Here is a 17649-nt window from a genome sequence, read left to right as displayed (position 1 = left end):
TTCGATGAGCATATTTTTCCCTTTGCTGCACTCCACCCTAATGCCGGCGCCCAACTTCGTGCCGAACTTGTTCTTTTACCTTCTCTTTTTCCCCCACAGCCAGCTCCAGTACCTCTCGAGGAAGTGCATACTAATACTGTGTCTATTTCTCATACCGGTGCTACAGGATCTAATGAGCATTGTGCAGGCAGTGATGATTTTATGCAGGTCACCAATGCTGCAGATTTCTCAGCCACAGGAAATCCCACCGGCGCGGAATCCCATGCTGATACTCCTGCCCGATTCGCCTCGGGATCAGGCGCGGCAGGTGCACCAGGCGAATCCGCCCCGGGATCGGCGCACCAATCCGGCAACCTCCCGCCCGATCCTGTCGCCCCATGTGGTGCGTCCTCACGCGCGGACTCGGGTGGCTCCGCCTCGGACCCAACGCGGTCTCCCGACACCGCCCACTTGCGGGACCTGGTGCGGGACCCGGGCATGTCCCGGTCGGCCACGGCCTCCCCCTCGGGTCTGCCCCAGTCGGCTGCCTCGCCGGTTCCTCCCTCGACTGCAACGCCCGCGTTGGCTTCTGCGGCGCCAACTGCCCCTGCCCGTGGGCCATCTTCTCCACCAACTCTGGAGCCGCCCGCGACGGCTGCTGCGGCGCCCCCTGCCACTGGATGTGGCCCGTTCCCTCCACAAGTTCGGGAGCCGCGTAGCTCCGCCGCGTCACCCGATCACGTGTCGGTTTCCGATACGCTGCATGCCACCGCTGATGATGGGTCCCTGTCGGCTGCCTCGTCTGATGCTGCTGATGCATCTCGCCGCCGCCAGGCGCTCCTGCCACCTCTGCCGCCCCCTCCTCCTAATCGTCCTCACACACGGTCACGAAGTGGTACTCTCAAACCCAAAGAATATAAAGATGGTTGTATCCGTTGGGGCTCCTTTTGTGCTATAGGTGAACCACAAAATTTGTCGGAGGCCCTTGCTCATTCTCGTTGGAAGGAGGCCATGGATGAGGAGTATCGTGCACATATGGAGAATCGTACGTGGCATCTTGTGCCACACGAGAAAGGTACAAATCTTATTGATTGCAAGTGGGTATACAAGATTAAACGTAAATCTGATGGCAGTATTGATCGTTTTAAAGCACGGTTGGTTGCAAAGGGTTTTAAGCAGCGTTATGGTCTTGATTATGAGGACACCTTTAGCCCTGTTGTCAAAGCTGCCACTATCAGGTTAATTTTGTCTATAGCTGTCTCTAAAGGATGGTGCATGCGATAGTTGGGCGTCAAGAACGCGTTCTTACATGGTGTTCTGGAAGAGGATGTGTTCATGAAACAACCTCCTGGGTATGTGGATCCACAGTCACCTCATCTTATTTGCAAACTTGATAAAGCTCTTTATGGTCTTAAACAGGCACCAAGAGCCTGGTACTCACGTCTCTCACAAGTTGCAGTCCCTTGGTTTTGTGCCCTCTAAGTGTGATGCATCTCTGTTTCTATATTCACGGGCTGGTATCATCATTTTTATGCTTATATATGTGGATGATATTATTGTCACCAGTTCGCACCCTCAGGCAGTTGAAGCTCTCCTTGCTGACTTACGCACTGATTTTGCTCTCAAGGATCTTGGCTCCCTTCATTATTTCCTTGGTATTGAGGTAACTCCTGTTGATGGTGGCATCCTTTTATCTCAACATAAGTACTTGCTTGAATTACTGCAAAGAGTGGCTATGCCAGGATGCAAGCCTGTTAGCACACCCCTATCCACCTCTGAGAAGCTGTCTTTGTTTAATGGTCAACCTCTTGGGGATGAGGATTCTACTCAGTACCGCAGTGTTGTTGGAGCATTGCAATATCTCACACTCACTCGCCCTGATATTTCCTTTCCAGTCAATAAGGTTTGTCAATTTTTGCATGCTCCTACTACTGTTCATTGGACCGCTGTCAAGAGGATTCTTAGATATTTGCAAGGCACTTTGTCTCATGGTCTTTCTATTCACAAATCTAACTCCATGTTGGTAAGTGCTTTCTCTGATGCTGATTGGGCTGGCTGTCCTGATGATAGAAAGTCCACTGGAGGTTTTGCTGTGTTTGTTGGTAGTAATCTTGTTTCTTGGACTGCTCGCAAGCAACCCACTGTGTCTCGCTCCAGTACTGAAGCTGAATATAAGGCACTTGCCAATGCCACGGCTGAAATCATTTGGGTACAAAATCTATTGACTGAGTTGGGGATTGCTCATCCTACTGCTGCCTCTCTTTGGTGTGATAACTTGGGTGCAACCTATCTCTCTGCCAATCCTGTTTTTCATGCTCGTATCAAGCATATTGAGATTGACTATCATTTTGTCCGTGAACAGGTTGCTCAGAAGTTGTTGCATATTCGGTTCATTCCAACTGGAGATCAAGTGGCGGATGGTTTCACTAAACCGCTTATTGCTCGTCAGTTAGATGTTTTTCGTCGCAATCTCAACTTACATAAGTTGTGATTGAAGGGGAGTGTTAGACATTGTAACATTAGGCGTGCGTGTTTGTTTAAGTTAGGATTGATCTTGTAGATATATCCTTTGTATAGATAAAGATCAATCCTAACCACCTTGTAAATCTTGTGTATTCGGTTGGCTTATGTCTTATATAAACACGCATACGTTCCTGCATAATGCATACGTTTCTACCCCAGTTATTATCACACTTCGAGCACTAGTCGCATGGCGCCCGAGCAGAAGCAGACGGAGGAAGAAGGCTTCCTCTCATCTCATGACTCTGGTGGACACCGCCTGCATGCTCGTGAGAAGGCGATTGAGCGAGTGGTAAATTTCTTCCTTCACTGCTCTCCCTCGTACAACCTTATCCAGGAAAATGCCACACCTATGGACCGTTTTACAGAAGGTTACTGACTGATGGGTTTTCCTCCTCACTAATCCCCCCCTTGATTTTTAGGATGGGGCCGGCCTCATCTAAGTACCAATTAAAATAAACCACTTCAACTTTGCCTGTAAAAATCCTGTAAAACGTCCGTACTTGTAGCAACCCCTTATCCATTGGGTTGTTGGGTCATGAATGGGCTGGCTAATTGCAGTATTTAAAGTTAAATAATACAACCTCTGTCTTAGTTTACAAGTCCGGCAGATGTACTTGAGTCCTGAATTTGACCAACTTAATAAGAGTCATATATTATAAAAAATATATTTCATTAAAACTTTAGATGTTCTATTTTTTAATGATATAATTTTTATGTTAAATAATATATTTTAAATAAGTTAAATTGACGATCTAGGTACACGTACATACGTTTTAAACTGTGACGGAGGAAGTACTGTATTTCTGTCGAGTACTCTTTTGTATTCGAGAATAAAGTGTGGCTGTTGATGGCATTTGACGCGGCCACCGCGCCGCTCCCCAGGCCCATGCGCCCAGCCGTCGAATCAAAATGGCGAAGAGGCGGTTATAGGATTTCTCCCGGTGGAAATCGTTCGGGTGAAAGGAGATGGAACCTTATTTCTTCACGAGTTATGCACTTTAGACCTTACGGTTTCGCCTATTTTCATAATAGGCTCGTATGTATACGTCTTGTGATTAATTCATGTACGTTAGGCGATAATTCAACATAGTCAAACTACTAGTGCTATTCATTAGTACTTATTTTTTTTAGACCATGTATGCATAGATATGCAATTAACCCATTCTCTGTTGAGTTTTAAAATTCCAGAAATGTGTGTATGTGTGTTTGTTATTGCAATTCCTTATACAATAACATTGTTTTGCGATTGAGACTAAGTTTTCTCGCGCAACAATATTGAATTGCGATTGAAAATTATTATTTTCTCGCAAAACAATCTCATTGCAATTGGGATTAATTTTCTCTCGTAAAATATTAATTCACCCTACGGAACTGTCTTGTGATTTGATATAAGATCATCTCATTTAATTTGAGGTCTATATTATTCAAGTTTTTCACTTGAGCACCAAATTTGCAACATCATTACTATGCATTGCAATAGTAGTGTATATTTGTAGAATACTTTGCACCCCAGAATAAATTGTGATGTAATAAATTTCCATGTTATTCTATATGTTGAGATTATTTACATCTGTTATTTGCAATTGAGATTTTTAATTTCTTGCAAATAAAATCAGTTCATCTTAATTGATCCTTTGGCTTGATTCAAGCAAGAATTGATATGCAAAATTACAAGTGTTGTTTTTCAAATTGATGTTTTGGGATCACAAGGTAGTGCGTAGATCTACTGCTATGCAGATTATCACCACTACTGTTAAAGCCTACATTTTGTCATCTTGATATTATGAATCATAATAATAACTATTTTATTATTTCCTCTAGGGCATATTACCAACAGTCTCCCACTTGCACTAGAGTCAATAATCTAGCTTCACATCACTATGTGATTTACAATGTAACGAATCTAACACCCATATAGTTCTCGTGTTGATCATGTTTTGCTCATGGAAGAGGCTTAGTCATCGGATCTGCAACATTCAGATCCGTGTGCACTTTGCAAATACTTATGTCCTCCTTGATGTAATCGTGGATGGCATTGAAGCGTCGCTTTATGTGTCTGGTCCTCTTGTGAAACCTTGGTTACTTGGCTAGAGCAATGACAGCAGTGTTCTCATAGAACAGATTTATTGGATCCAGTGCACTTCGCACAACTCCAAGATCTGTCATGAACTGCTTCATCCACACACTCTCTTTAGCCGCCTCCGAGGCAGCTATGTACTCGGCTTCGCAGGTAGAATTAGCTATGACGCTCTGCTTGAAACTGCACCAGCTTACTGCACCCCCATTAAGAATAAATACGTATCCGGTTTGTGACTTAGAGTTATCCGGATCAGTGTCGAAGCTGGCATAGACATAACCCTTTACGACGAGCTCTTCGTCACCTCCATAAACGAGAAACATTTCCTTAGTCCTTTTCAGGTACTTTAAAATATTCTTGACCGCTGCCTAGTGCTCAATTCCTGGATTACTTTGAAACCTTCCTGCCATACTTATGGCAAGGCTGACATCAAGTCTTGTGCACAGCATTGCATACATGATAGACCCTATGGCTGAAGCATAGGGGACGACACTCATCGTTTCTTTATCTTCTGCAGTCACTGGGCATTGAGTCATACTCAACTTCATACCTTGTAACACACACAAGAACCCTTTCTTGGATTGTTCCATTTTGATCTCCTTCAAAATCTTATCAAGGTATGTGTTTTGTGAAATTCCTATGAGGCGCCTTGATCTATCTCTATAGATATTGATGCCTAATATGTAAGCAACTTCTCCGAGATCCTTCATTGAAAACTTTTATTCAAGTAATCCTTTACGCTTCCCAAAAGTTCTACATTGTTTCCAATCAGAAATAAATCATCCGCATGTAATATTAGAAACGGTATAGAACTCCCACTCAGTTTCTTGTAAATACAAGCTTCTTCAGAAACCTGTATAAACCCAAATGCCTTGATCACCTCATCAAAGTGCTGATTCGAACTCCGAGATGCTTGCACTAGTCCATAAATGGATCGTTGGAGTTTGCATACTTTGTCCGCATTCTCTAGATCGACAAAACCTTCCGGTTGCATCATATATAACTCTTCCTTAAGAAACACGTTAAGGAACGCTGTTTTGACATCCTTCTTCCAAATTTCATAATCGAAAAATGCAGCTATTGCTAACATGATTCTGACGGACTTAAGCATCGCTATTGGTGAGAATGTCTCATCTGTTGGAACATGCTCTAGAGGCAATAATAAAATAGTTAATATTGTATTTCCCGTTTCAAGATAATCGTTTATTAACCATGCTAGAATTGTATTGAGTGGAAATGCAAATACATGTGTGGATATATAGACAAAAAAATGTCCCTAGCGAGCCTCTACTTGACTAGCTTGTTGATCAAAGATGGTTAAGGTTTCCTAGCCATAGACAAGTGTTGTCACTTGATAACGGAATCACATCATTAGCAGAATGATGTGGTGGACAAGACCCAAACTATAAACGTAGCATGTGATTGTGTTATTTTGTTGCTATTGTTTTCTTCATGTCAAGTATGCATTCATATGACCATGAGATCATTTAACTCACTAACACGGGAGGATTTCCTTGTGTGTATCAAACGCCGCAACATTACAGGGTGACTATAAAGGTGCTCTACAGGTATCTCCGAAGGTGTCCTTTGAGTTAGCATGGAGAGGTATCTCGGGGCCCACTTGGTAATACAACATCACAAACAAGCCTTGCAAGCAATGTGACTAAGAGTTAGCCATGGGATCTTGTATTACGAACGAGTAAAGAGACTTGCCAATAACGAGATTGAAATAGGTATGGAGATACCGACGATCGAATCTCGAGCAAGTAACGCACCGAAGGATAAAGGGAGTGAAATACGGGAATAACTGAATCCTTGACATAGAGGTTCAACCGATAAGATCTTTGTAGAATATGTAGGATCCAATATGGGCATCCAAGTCCCTCTATTGGATATTGACTGGAGAGTGTCTCGTTCATGTCCACAATGTTCTCGAACCCGCAGGGTCTGCAAACTTATGGTTCGGTGACGTTTCGGTATGGTTGAATTATTGATGTTGGTAATCGAATATTGTTTGGAGTCCCGGATGAGATACCGGACATCACGAGGGTTTCTGGAACGGTCCGGAGACAAAGATTGATATATAGGAATGATCCATTTGGCTACTGAAAGGTTTTTGGGCATTAGCGGTAAAGTACCAGAAGTGATGAATGGGTTTTGAAGTTCCACCGGGAGGGGCCACCCACCCGGGAGAGAACCAAAGTGTCATAAGGGTGGTGCACCAGCCCTTAATGGGCTGGTGGCCAGCCCAAGTAGGACTCTTCGGCCGAAAGAAGGAGACAGGAAAGGAGAGGTGGCCAAACCAATTTGGGGAAGAAGGACTCCTCCTTCCAAGTTGTGTTGGAGGAAGACTCCTCCCTCTCCTCTTGCGTCGGCCGACCCTAGTTTTTTTCCCTAGGGCGCCACCCCTCCCTCCCACATGTATATAGTGGAGGTGAGAGAGGATTTTTGCACCCCAAGCAATAGTGCAACCCTCTCTCCCTCCACTACTTCGTGACACCCTGTAGCTAGTTCGGTACGACACGACGAAGCCCTGCCGGAGTAGCTCCAACACCATCACCTCCACGTCGTCGTGCTTCCGGAAAATTCAGCTACCTCTTCATCTCTCTTGCTGGATCAAGAAGGCGAAGATCGTCATCAATTTGTACGTGTGCTGAACGCGGAGGTGCCGTCCGTTCGGTACTAGACCGGGACAGAGTTCGTGGGACACTTGCGATTCGGATCGCGAAGACGTTCGACTACATCAACCGTGTTTCTTAATGCTTCCCGCTTAGTGATCTTCAAGGGTATGTGGATCTGATCTCTCCACTCGTAGATGACCATCACCATGATTGATCTTGCGTGTGCGTAGGAAATTTTTTGTTTCCCATGCGACGCTCACCAACATCATCGTAGTCAACTCCTTGAACTTGTGAAAAACCCTTTGCCACAAGTCGAGCTTTATAGACGGTCATATTTCCGTACGCGTCCGTCTTCTTCTTAAAGATCCATTTGTTCTGAATGGCCTTTCGCCCTTCAGGTAATACTTCCAAAGTCCATACTTTGTTTTCATACATAGATCCTATCTCAGATTTCATGGCCTCTAACCATTTGTTGGAATCTGGGCCCACCATTGCTTCTCTGTAACTTGTAGGTCCTGATGGGGTCATAGTCCTAGGGTAGGGTCATAGGCCTGTCCTACAGGTCCTACCCAAGGACTACCCCACGGAAGGGACAGGACCTTAAGTATGCCCGACTGTATTAAGGTGCCCCCATCATCCAGTCGGTAACGGGCCCAGAATCATCCAGTTGGAGACTAAGACTCAGAGGACACCGGACCTACCGACTGGATACACTCGGTGCATCGTAACCTCCCTGGAGGGAAACTGCCGTACGTTTCCGGGTGCATTAACTAGCATTTATAGCATACGTTACCTGTAACGCATGCATTCAATCGCCACTACTCCACCCTTGAATCAGAACCGTTGTGGAGGGCAGCGCACTCTATATAAGCCGCCCTCCCCCACTGGTAAAAGGGTTAGAAAAACATTGTACTCCATATTACACTCGGTAACAAGCTCCAAGAGCACTGAGACGTAGGGCTATTACCTCCACCGTAGAGGGGCCTGAACTCATACAACCTCGCCGTAGCTAAGACTCTGCCCATCTCATTCGTACCCTACACATCTACTGTCAGGCTTATACCCACGACAGTTGGCGCCCACCGTGGGGCAGGCGTCTAAGCGACTTCCGGCGAGTTTGCGACTACTTCCTTTCGTCATGTCGTCCGGTGGAGGTTCGAGCATGGGTCACCAGATCCTCTTCGACGCTCTCTCCTTCGTCGCTGACGATTCGGCGTGGCTTCGGGATGCACCTCTCGACGTCGAGGCGCTTCCCCGTCGCGGGGCCACGCACTTCCGTGCTGGCACTCGCGGCGTTCTTCTTCTCCAACAATCGGCTCCATTGCTGGCTTGCACCTTCGTCACGCGCCGCAGCAGGCGATCGCGCAGTCCGCGTCTACAACGTTGGGTGCAGCATGCCCGAGCGCGCTAGTTCGCGTCCTCTCAGGTGGCAGTCCTGGAGTCTGTTGTAGTCGCCCCACGCTCCCAGTGCTCGGACTCGGTTCTGACTGAGCTTCCTACCGAGTACGTGGGTCGTGGGCCTGGAGCAGAAGTACACATGGCCAACTCCCATGAAGATCCTCGTCAAGCCGACCAAGGTGAAGTTGGCGAAGCATCCGGTGCGCGTCGTCCGCCTCGTCGTTCTGCCAGCCGACACACTCGGCGGAGCAACGTGGAGGTGTTCCGCACACCTCTCCTCAACCTGGCCGTGGCTGCCCAGATTGCCGATTCCCTCCAGCCGACTGATTCACAGGTAGGAAGGGGAATCGAACAAATCCGAGCCCTATTGCGCACGACGCAACAGCAGAATTCGGCAGTCTCCCAGTCACACAATCGGATCCGCAATAGTTCCGTCCATGCAAACACGCATAGATCGGTTCACAGCCCTGGATCTCATCAGTATCGCCGTCGCTCACGCACCCCTCCGCGGGGTGGGCCCTACGGGTCCCGGCATCATGATGATCGGCATTCAGTCAGCGACACTTACGACCCAAGACCCGACGCAAGGGGCCGAATCGCTCAGCGAAGAGTTGACAGGGGTCGAGCCCACCGCGATGGCCGCGATATGGACCGTCCGAGTGGAAGCAGAGCCATCTTATCTGGCCCCGAGTGTTTTAGTCGAGCCATCCGCTCGACTGATATCCCGCCCAACTTCCGATTGGCTGCGGGAATCGGTAAATTCTCATGAGAGTCCAAGCCCGAAACATGGCTAGACGACTACCGAGTGGCGGTCCAGATCGGAGGAGGAGATGACCATGTCGCTATGAAGCACCTCCCTCTGATGCTCGACGGCTCAGCCCGAGCTTGGCTGAACCAGTTGGCCCCCTCAAGCATTTACAGTTGGGCAGATCTAGCCCGAGTGTTCATCAGAACCTTCGAAGGAACGTGCAAGCGCCGTGCAGGTCTTGTGGAGCTTCAGCACTGTGTCCAGAAGCCGAATGAGCCCTTGCGCGACTTCATCTAGCGATGGACGACTCTTTACCACACGGTGGAGAACGTCACCGAGCATCAAGCAGTCTGCGCCTTCAAGGCAGGCGTGCGGTACAGGGAGCTGTACTTGAAGTTTGGTCGAACCGGCGACATCTCCATGAGCAAGATGATGGAGATAGCAACTCGCTATGCAAATGGCGAAGAAGAGGACCGCATCCGGAGCGGTAAACACAAGACAGCCGGCGACGCCGACGGAGGTAACACTCGGAAGCAAAAACCGAAGGTTCCGCCCACACCGCAAGCAGAAGCTGCAGCTGTCACCAGCGCCAAATTCAAAGGCAAAGGGAAAGCGCAGTTCACCCCCAAGAAAAAGCCTTTCAACAATCCCATCCTGGACCAGCCTTGTCCAATCCATACGAAGATGGATGAGGAAGGTAACCCCATATACGCAAAGCACACCACTCGGCAGTGCCGTCTCCTGATTCAGGGTTTCAGCGAAGGGCAGCCGAGTGAGAAGAATCCTGAACAGGATGAGGAGGACAAGGAGGATCCGTTCCCCCAAGTCCATGCAACCCTCATGATCTTCGCTGACGTCGCAAAGCAAGAGTCGACTGAAGCTAGTGAACAGAGAAGTCAACATGGCCGTTCCGACTGCCCCCAAGTTTCTCAAATGGTCTCAGACTGCGATTACCTTCGATCAGTCGGATCATCCAACACATGTCCCCACCCCAGGAAGGCAGGTTCTAGTCGTCGACCCGGTGGTGGAAGGAGTCCGACTGCGCAAAGTCCTAATGGACGGTGGCAGCGGATTGAATATTATGTACGCCGACACTCTCAAGGGAATGGGCATTCCGATGTCCAGACTCAGCGAGAGCAATATGCAATTCCATGGAGTCGTCCCAGGTCGGAAGGCCAAATCACTCGGCTAGATCGCATTGGAGGTCATCTTCGGCTCCGACAAGAACTTTCGCAAGGAGAAGCTCACGTTTGAGGTGGTGGACTTCCAGAGCGCTTACCATGCAATTCTGGGCCGCCCGGCATATGTGAGTTTCATGGCACGACCGTGTTATGTGTACTTGAAGTTGAAAATGCCCGGTCCAAAAGGCGTTATCACCATCACCGGCAACCGCCAGCGAGCCGAGGAGTGTCTGCAAGAGGGGTCGAGGATCGCCGACCATCAGATGGCTGTACTCGAGCTCGAAGAGTACAAGAAGACAGTCGACCCTGCCGACTTGATGCGCTCGAAGAAGCCAGCTTCTGAGTCTGTGTTCCAGTCGGCGGGAGAGACTAAGAAGGTCAGCATCCACCCGACGGACGAGTCTGCCGCCCCGACAAACATCTCCACCACCCTGGATCCCAAATAGGAAGCCGAGCTCACCCAATTCCTCCGTGAGAACTGGGACATCTTCGCATGGATGCCATCTGACATGCCGGGTGTACCTAGGGAGTTGGCTGAGCACCGACTGCATGTGGATCCCGCTGCTCGGCCCGTCCGAGAGCGCCTGCGACGGTCCGCCGCGCACAAAAGGAAGGCAATCGGAGAAGAGGTGGCTAAGCTGCTAGCTGCCAGATTCATTCGCGAGGTTCACCACTCCGAGCGGCTCGCCAATGTAGTCATGGTGCCCAAGAAGGACAAGTCACTCCGAATGTGCATTGACTTCAAGCACCTCAATAAGGTCTGCCCGAAAGACCATTTTCCGCTCCCCCGCATAGATCAAATTGTCGATTCGACTGCGGGGTGCGAGTGTTTATCATTTCTTGATGCCTACTCGGGTTATCATCAGATCCGTCTGTATGGTCTCGATGAGTTGAAAACAGCTTTCATCACCCCGTTTGGGTGCTTCTGCTACATCACCATGCCTTTCGGTCTGAAGAATACAAGAGCTACCTTTATGCGCATGATCCAAAAATGTCTCCTCGACCAGATCGATCGCAATGTGGAGGCATACATGGATGATATCGTAGTCAAGTCCCGCAAAGGTTCCGACCTGCTGACTGCTTGGCAGAAACATTCGCCAACCTTCGTAGGTACGATATCAAGCTAAATCCTGCCAAGTGTTCATTCGGTGTTCCCAGCGGAAAGTTACTCCGTTTCTTCATTTCCGAACGAGGGATCGATGTTAACCCCGAAAAGATCGGGACCATCGTCCGAATGGAGAGGCCGGTCAGAATACACGATGTTCAACGACTCACAGGTTGCTTAGCAGCTTTGAGCAGGTTCATCAGTCGACTCGGCGAAAAAGCACTTCCTCTGAACCGACTCATGAAGAAATCAGATACCTTCGAGTGGACAGACGAAGCCCAAGTCGCGTTCGTCGACCTCAAAGTCCTACTTTCCACCCAGCCGGTTCTTACTGCTCCGCTCAGTAAAGAGCCCCTTCTTCTGTATATCGCGGCTACAAATCAAGTCGTCAGTACTGTTCTTACAGTCGAGCGAGAAGAAGAAGTCAAAGCATACAAAGTTCAGCGGCCAGTGTACTACGTCTCCGAAGTCCTGACACCTTCCAAGCAGAGGTATCCCCATTATCAAAAGCTTATCTATGGGATCTATTTGACTGCGAAGAAGATTGCCCATTATTTTCAAGACCACTCGGTATCTGTCGTTTCTGATTCTCCTTTGTCGGAAATTCTCCACAATCGAGACGCGTCAGGCCGAGTGGCGAAGTGGGCGATGGAGATGCTGTACTGTGACATCAAGTTCGAGGCCAAGAAAGCTATTAAGTCTCAAGCCCTGGCTGACTTTATAGCAGAATGGGTAGAACAACAACAACCGACTCACATCTACTCGGCTCATTGGACAATGTTCTTCGATGGGTCTAAGATGTTGAATGGATCCGGCGCTGGCGTTGTGATCGTATAACCAAAGGGTGACAAGCTCAAGTATGTGCTTCAGATACACTTTGATTCCTCTAACAATGAGGCAGAGTATGAAGCTCTTCTCTACGGATTGCGCATGGCCATCTCACTCGGCGTCCGTCGCCTGATGGTCTACGGCGATTCAGACTTGCTGGTCAACCAAGTGATGAAAGAGTGGGACGTAAGGAACCCCACTATGACAACCTACTGCAATGCAGTCAGGAAGCTGGAGAAGAAGTTTGAAGGTCTAGAACTTCATCATGTTCCAAGACTGGAGAACCAAGCGGCGGACGAGTTGGCGAAGCTCTGATCCACTCGGAGACCCGTCCCGAGTGATGTCTGCCTCGAGCACCTCCATCTTCCTTCAGTCAAAGAAGATCCCTTCACGGAAGAGCCAGTACAACCCAAGAGCGCAACAGACCCGACTGAAGTTGATGTGCCTGCTATGGTTGATCTGGTCACAGAGATTCTGGTAATCATTCCCGATTGGACAGTGCCGATTATGGCATATATCCTAAGGCAAGAACTTCCAGAAGATGAAGTCCAAGCCCGACAAATAGTTCGCAGGTTGAAGGCGTTCACTGTCATTGACGGTCAATTGTATAAGGAGACTGTTTCAGGCATTCTCCAACGTTGCATTTCCCCAGAGGAAGGGCAGTTGATCCTAGAGGATATCCACTCGGGAACCTGCGGCCATCATGCTTCTTCAAGAGCAATCGTCGCCAAGGCGTTCAGGGCTGGATTCTTCTGGCTGCAGGCTAACGAAATGGCCAAAGCTATGGTCGATCGATGCGAAGGCTGTCAGTTCTACTCCAACAAGTCCCACAAGCCAACATCTGCACTAAAGACAATCCCACTTGTGTGGCCGTTTGCAGTTTGGGGATTAGACACAGTCGGACCATTCAAGACAGGCCAAGGAGGCTACACACATCTGTTGGTGGCAGTCGACAAGTTTACAAAGTGGATAGAAGCCAAGCCCATCAAGAAACTCGACGCTTCCACAGCCGTGAAGTTTGTCAGAGACATCATCTCCAGATTCGGAGTGCCTCACAGCATAATCACGTATTATGGGACAAACTTCGACTCGGACAGATTTAAAGGTTTCTGCGCGAGTCAAGGTATCTGAGTGGATTTTGCTTCCGTAGCACATCGGCAATCCAATGGACAAGCTGAGCGCGCAAATGGACTTATCCTTCAAGGTTTGAAGCCTCGACTCTTGCGAGAGATAGGACATGCTGCTGGTGCATGGGTAATCGAGTTACCTTCAGTACTTTGGGGCCTCCGCACCACTCCGAACAGATCAACAGGGCGATCACCGTTCTTCCTCGTCTATGGAGCAGAAGCGGTCCTTCTGAGTGACCTGCTTCACAATGCCCCGCGAGTCGAACTCTTCTCCGAAGCCGAAGCAGAACAAGCAAGGCAAGATGGAGTCGATCTTCTAGAGGAGGAGCGCGAGATGGCACTTACTCGCTCAACAATTTATCAACAAGATCTGCGACGTTTTCACGCACGACATGTCAGAAGCCGCACGTTCCAGGCCGGCGATTTGGTGCTCCGAGTGGATCAGCAAAGACCACACAAGTTGGCTCCGGCCTGGGAAGGTCCTTTCATCATTTCAAAGGTGCTGAACAACGCGGCATACAGACTCTACAACATTCAGAAGGAGATCGACGAACCCCGCGCGTGGAATGGAGACCTCCTCAAGTGTTTTTATACGTGATCGCCGACTGAAGCACTGTAACGAACAAGTTTTGGAGAAATAATATACAGCAGATTCAATTTCTTTTTCAGATTCAGAGTCCTTCCGTGGTTGCAGACTATGGTCACAAAAAAAAACTTAGTTGCGATCCTGAATCGTCTAAGTAACACCTATCTCCGAGTGTGCACTTTACGTCACACTCGGGGGCTTAGCTGCGATCCTGCATCGCCTAAGTATTAACTTCCTCCGAGTGTGCACTTTACGTCACACTCGGGGACTTAGCTGCGATCCTGCATCGCCTAAGTATTAACTTCCTCCGAGTGTGCACTTTACGTCACACTCGGGGGCTTAGCTGCGATCCTGCATCGCCTAAGTATTAACTTCTTCCGAGTGTGCACTTTACATCACACTCGGGGACTTAGCCGCAATCCTGCATCGCCTAAGTATTAACTTCTTCGAGTGTGCACTTCACCTCACACTCGGGGGCTTAGCTGCGATCCTGCATCGCCTAAGTATTAACTTCTCCGAGTGTGCACTTCACCTCACACTCGGGGACTTAGCTGCGATCCTGCATCGCCTAAGTATTAACTTCCTCCGAGTGTGCACTTCACGTCGCACTCGGGGGACTTAGCTGCGATCCTGCATCGCCTAAGTATTAACTTCCTCCGAGTGTGCACTTTACGTCACACTCGGGGACTTAGCTGCGATCCTGCATCGCCAAAGTATTAACTTCCTCCGAGTGTGCACTTCACGTCGCACTCGGGGGGCTTAGCTGCGATCCTGCATCGCCTAAGTATTAACTTCCTCCGAGTGTGCACTTTACGTCACACTCGGGGGCTTAGCTGCGATCCTGCATCGCCTAAGTATTAATTCCTCCGAGTGTGCACTTTACGTCGCACTCGGGGACTTAGCTGCGATCCTGCATCGCCTAAGTATTAACTTCTCCGAGTGTGCACTTTATGTGGCACTCGGGGACTTAGCTGCGATCCTGCATCGCCTAAGTATTAATTCCTCCGAGTGTGCACTTTACGTCGCACTCGGGGACTTAGCTGCGATCCTGCATCGCCTAAGTATTAACTTCTCCCAGTGTGCACTTCACATCACACTCGGGGAGTTAGCTGCGATCCTGCATCGCCTAAGTATTAACTTCTCCGAGTGTGCACTTCACATCACACTTGGCGACTTAGCCGCGATCCTGCATCGCCTAAGTATTAACTTCTTCGAGTGTGCACTTCACATCACACTCGGAGACTTAGCCGCGATCCTGCATCGCCTAAGTATTAATTCCTTCGAGTGTGCACTTTACGTCGCACTCGGAGACTTAGCTGCGATCCTGCATCGCCTAAGTACTAATCTTCCTCCGAGTGTGCACTTTACGTCGCACTCGGGGACTTAGCTGCGATCCTGCATCGCCTAAGTATTAAGTTCTCCGAGTGTGCAGTTCACATCACGCTCGGGGACTTAGCTGCGATCCTGCATCGCCTAAGTACTAATCTTCCTTCGAGTGTGTACTTCACGTCACACTCGAGGACTTAGCTGTGATCACGCATCGCCTAAGTACTAACTTCCTCCGAGCGTGCACTTTACGTCACACTCGGAGACTTAGCTGTGATCCCGATTCGCCTAAGTAATACCTTCCTCCGAGTGTGCACTACACGTTCCACTCGGAGTCTGAGTTATGATCAAGAATCATCTAAGTACTAGCCTCCTCCGAATGTACACTATACGTTACACTCGAGAACTTAGCACTGATCATGAATCACCTATGTCCTAATATTCTACGAGTACACATTAAGTGTTCAATTCCAAACAACATTCAAGCAAAACAATAAGTGTTTTTGTTGTGACTCCGACAGTCTAGAAACGATAACAGACTCGGTGCGGATCAACCTTACCCGCACCGATTTAAGAGTATGACGGCCAACAGAAGTGGCCAGAATATCTTACAGGCAAACACTCGGCATACCGAGGATAAAGTTCGATCATGAGTCAGCTGGGCCCGCGTCAGGACTGGAGGGTTCCACAAAGGTATCCAGGTCGATTCCATCAGCAATGCGGGTTGCAGTCTCCAGGAATGTCTCCATGAAGTCTTCGAATTGAAGCTTCTTCATGTTGGCGACTTTCAACGCTTTCAGCTTATCTTCCCGCACTTCTTTGCAACAGACTCGGACCAAGGACAGCGCCACATCAGCACCGCAACGCGCTGCCAATTTCTTCCAAGATTGCACTCGGGCCGGAATCTCCCCCAGTCGCCCCAACAGAGTCTCCATCTTCTCCCGCGACTCGTCTTCCCGCCAAAGTTCCTTCTCAATGCGGCCGAAGATTTCTCTTAGTCGGTTGATGAACGGACCCACTTTGCCTACGCGAATATGAGCCCGGAGTAGATTCCGGTTGGCGTCCTCGCTGAGTGGTACATTGTCCTTCATGGATCGTTCCACGGCCGCCGCTTCAACTTCGGCGTCACCACAAAAATCTGCAACAAACGAGCAAATAGAAATTACAAACCGAGTGTTCGTCACAAGATACAACCACTCGGCAAATCATCAAACTTACCAGCCAGACGACTCATCATCTGGACAGCCCAGTCGTTCACATACTTCTCCTGAGCTGTCCATCGTTTGTTCCGAGCAGCCATTTGATCGTACACTTCGGTCCTCTGTTTCTTCAGCCTCTCCACCTCCGCCACCAACGCCCTGTTTGCCTCCAGCGCCTCCTCCAAGGATTTCTCTCGAACTTCCAGCGCGTTCTTCATGCCAGCCATGGCGAGCGTTGCGGCTTCTAGTTCACCAGCATATTGGTTCTTCTCAGCCCTCAAGGCTTCATAAGCGCTCCCCATCTCACAAGTTTTCTACAAAACGAAACAAAGGGTTATCAGCAACTTTCTCAATACACACTACGTTCTTCAGACCCCTGCCGACGCAAGCAGTCGACAGCGGTCTCGGGGACTACACCTAGTGGGTTCACTAAGAGTGACCCCACTGGCATGCACCTCAAGCAGGTCTGCCCTATTGAGGTGCACGTTTTCACCTACGCCTCCGAGGCTAAAGCTACTCCACCTGTGTGCAGTTTACTCTAGGGAACTCTTACCGCAAGACTGCTCGGACTGCAGTAAGTACTTGCACTCAAAAATCTTGTCTACGGACACGACAAAAATAAAGACCAAATGTATAAAGACAACTGTCGGTGCAAGCACTCGACAGAAGTCTCGGGGACTACACCCACTGGGTTCACTCGGAGTGAACCCATTGCAAACAACAGACTACGACAACACCCAGTGGGTTACAAAAGAAAAGTAAGTACTTACTAGACTACTTACTCGGATGTCGTCGCGCAGCTCCAAGCTCCGCTGGTACAAAGCCGCAACGGAGTCATAAGCCTTCTTGGCCTCCCCGGTCATCAGCTCCGCTTGGATCATGGCTCCCTTGGCCGCTCCCACCTGCTCCTGTGGGACACACCGAATGCTGAATTCAACATTCGACAAACCG

The sequence above is a fragment of the Hordeum vulgare genome, chromosome 2H, assembly GCF_904849725.1.
Source record: "Hordeum vulgare subsp. vulgare chromosome 2H, MorexV3_pseudomolecules_assembly, whole genome shotgun sequence".
Lineage (NCBI taxonomy): Eukaryota > Viridiplantae > Streptophyta > Magnoliopsida > Poales > Poaceae > Hordeum > Hordeum vulgare.
Note: the sequence above shows the minus strand (reverse complement) of the source record.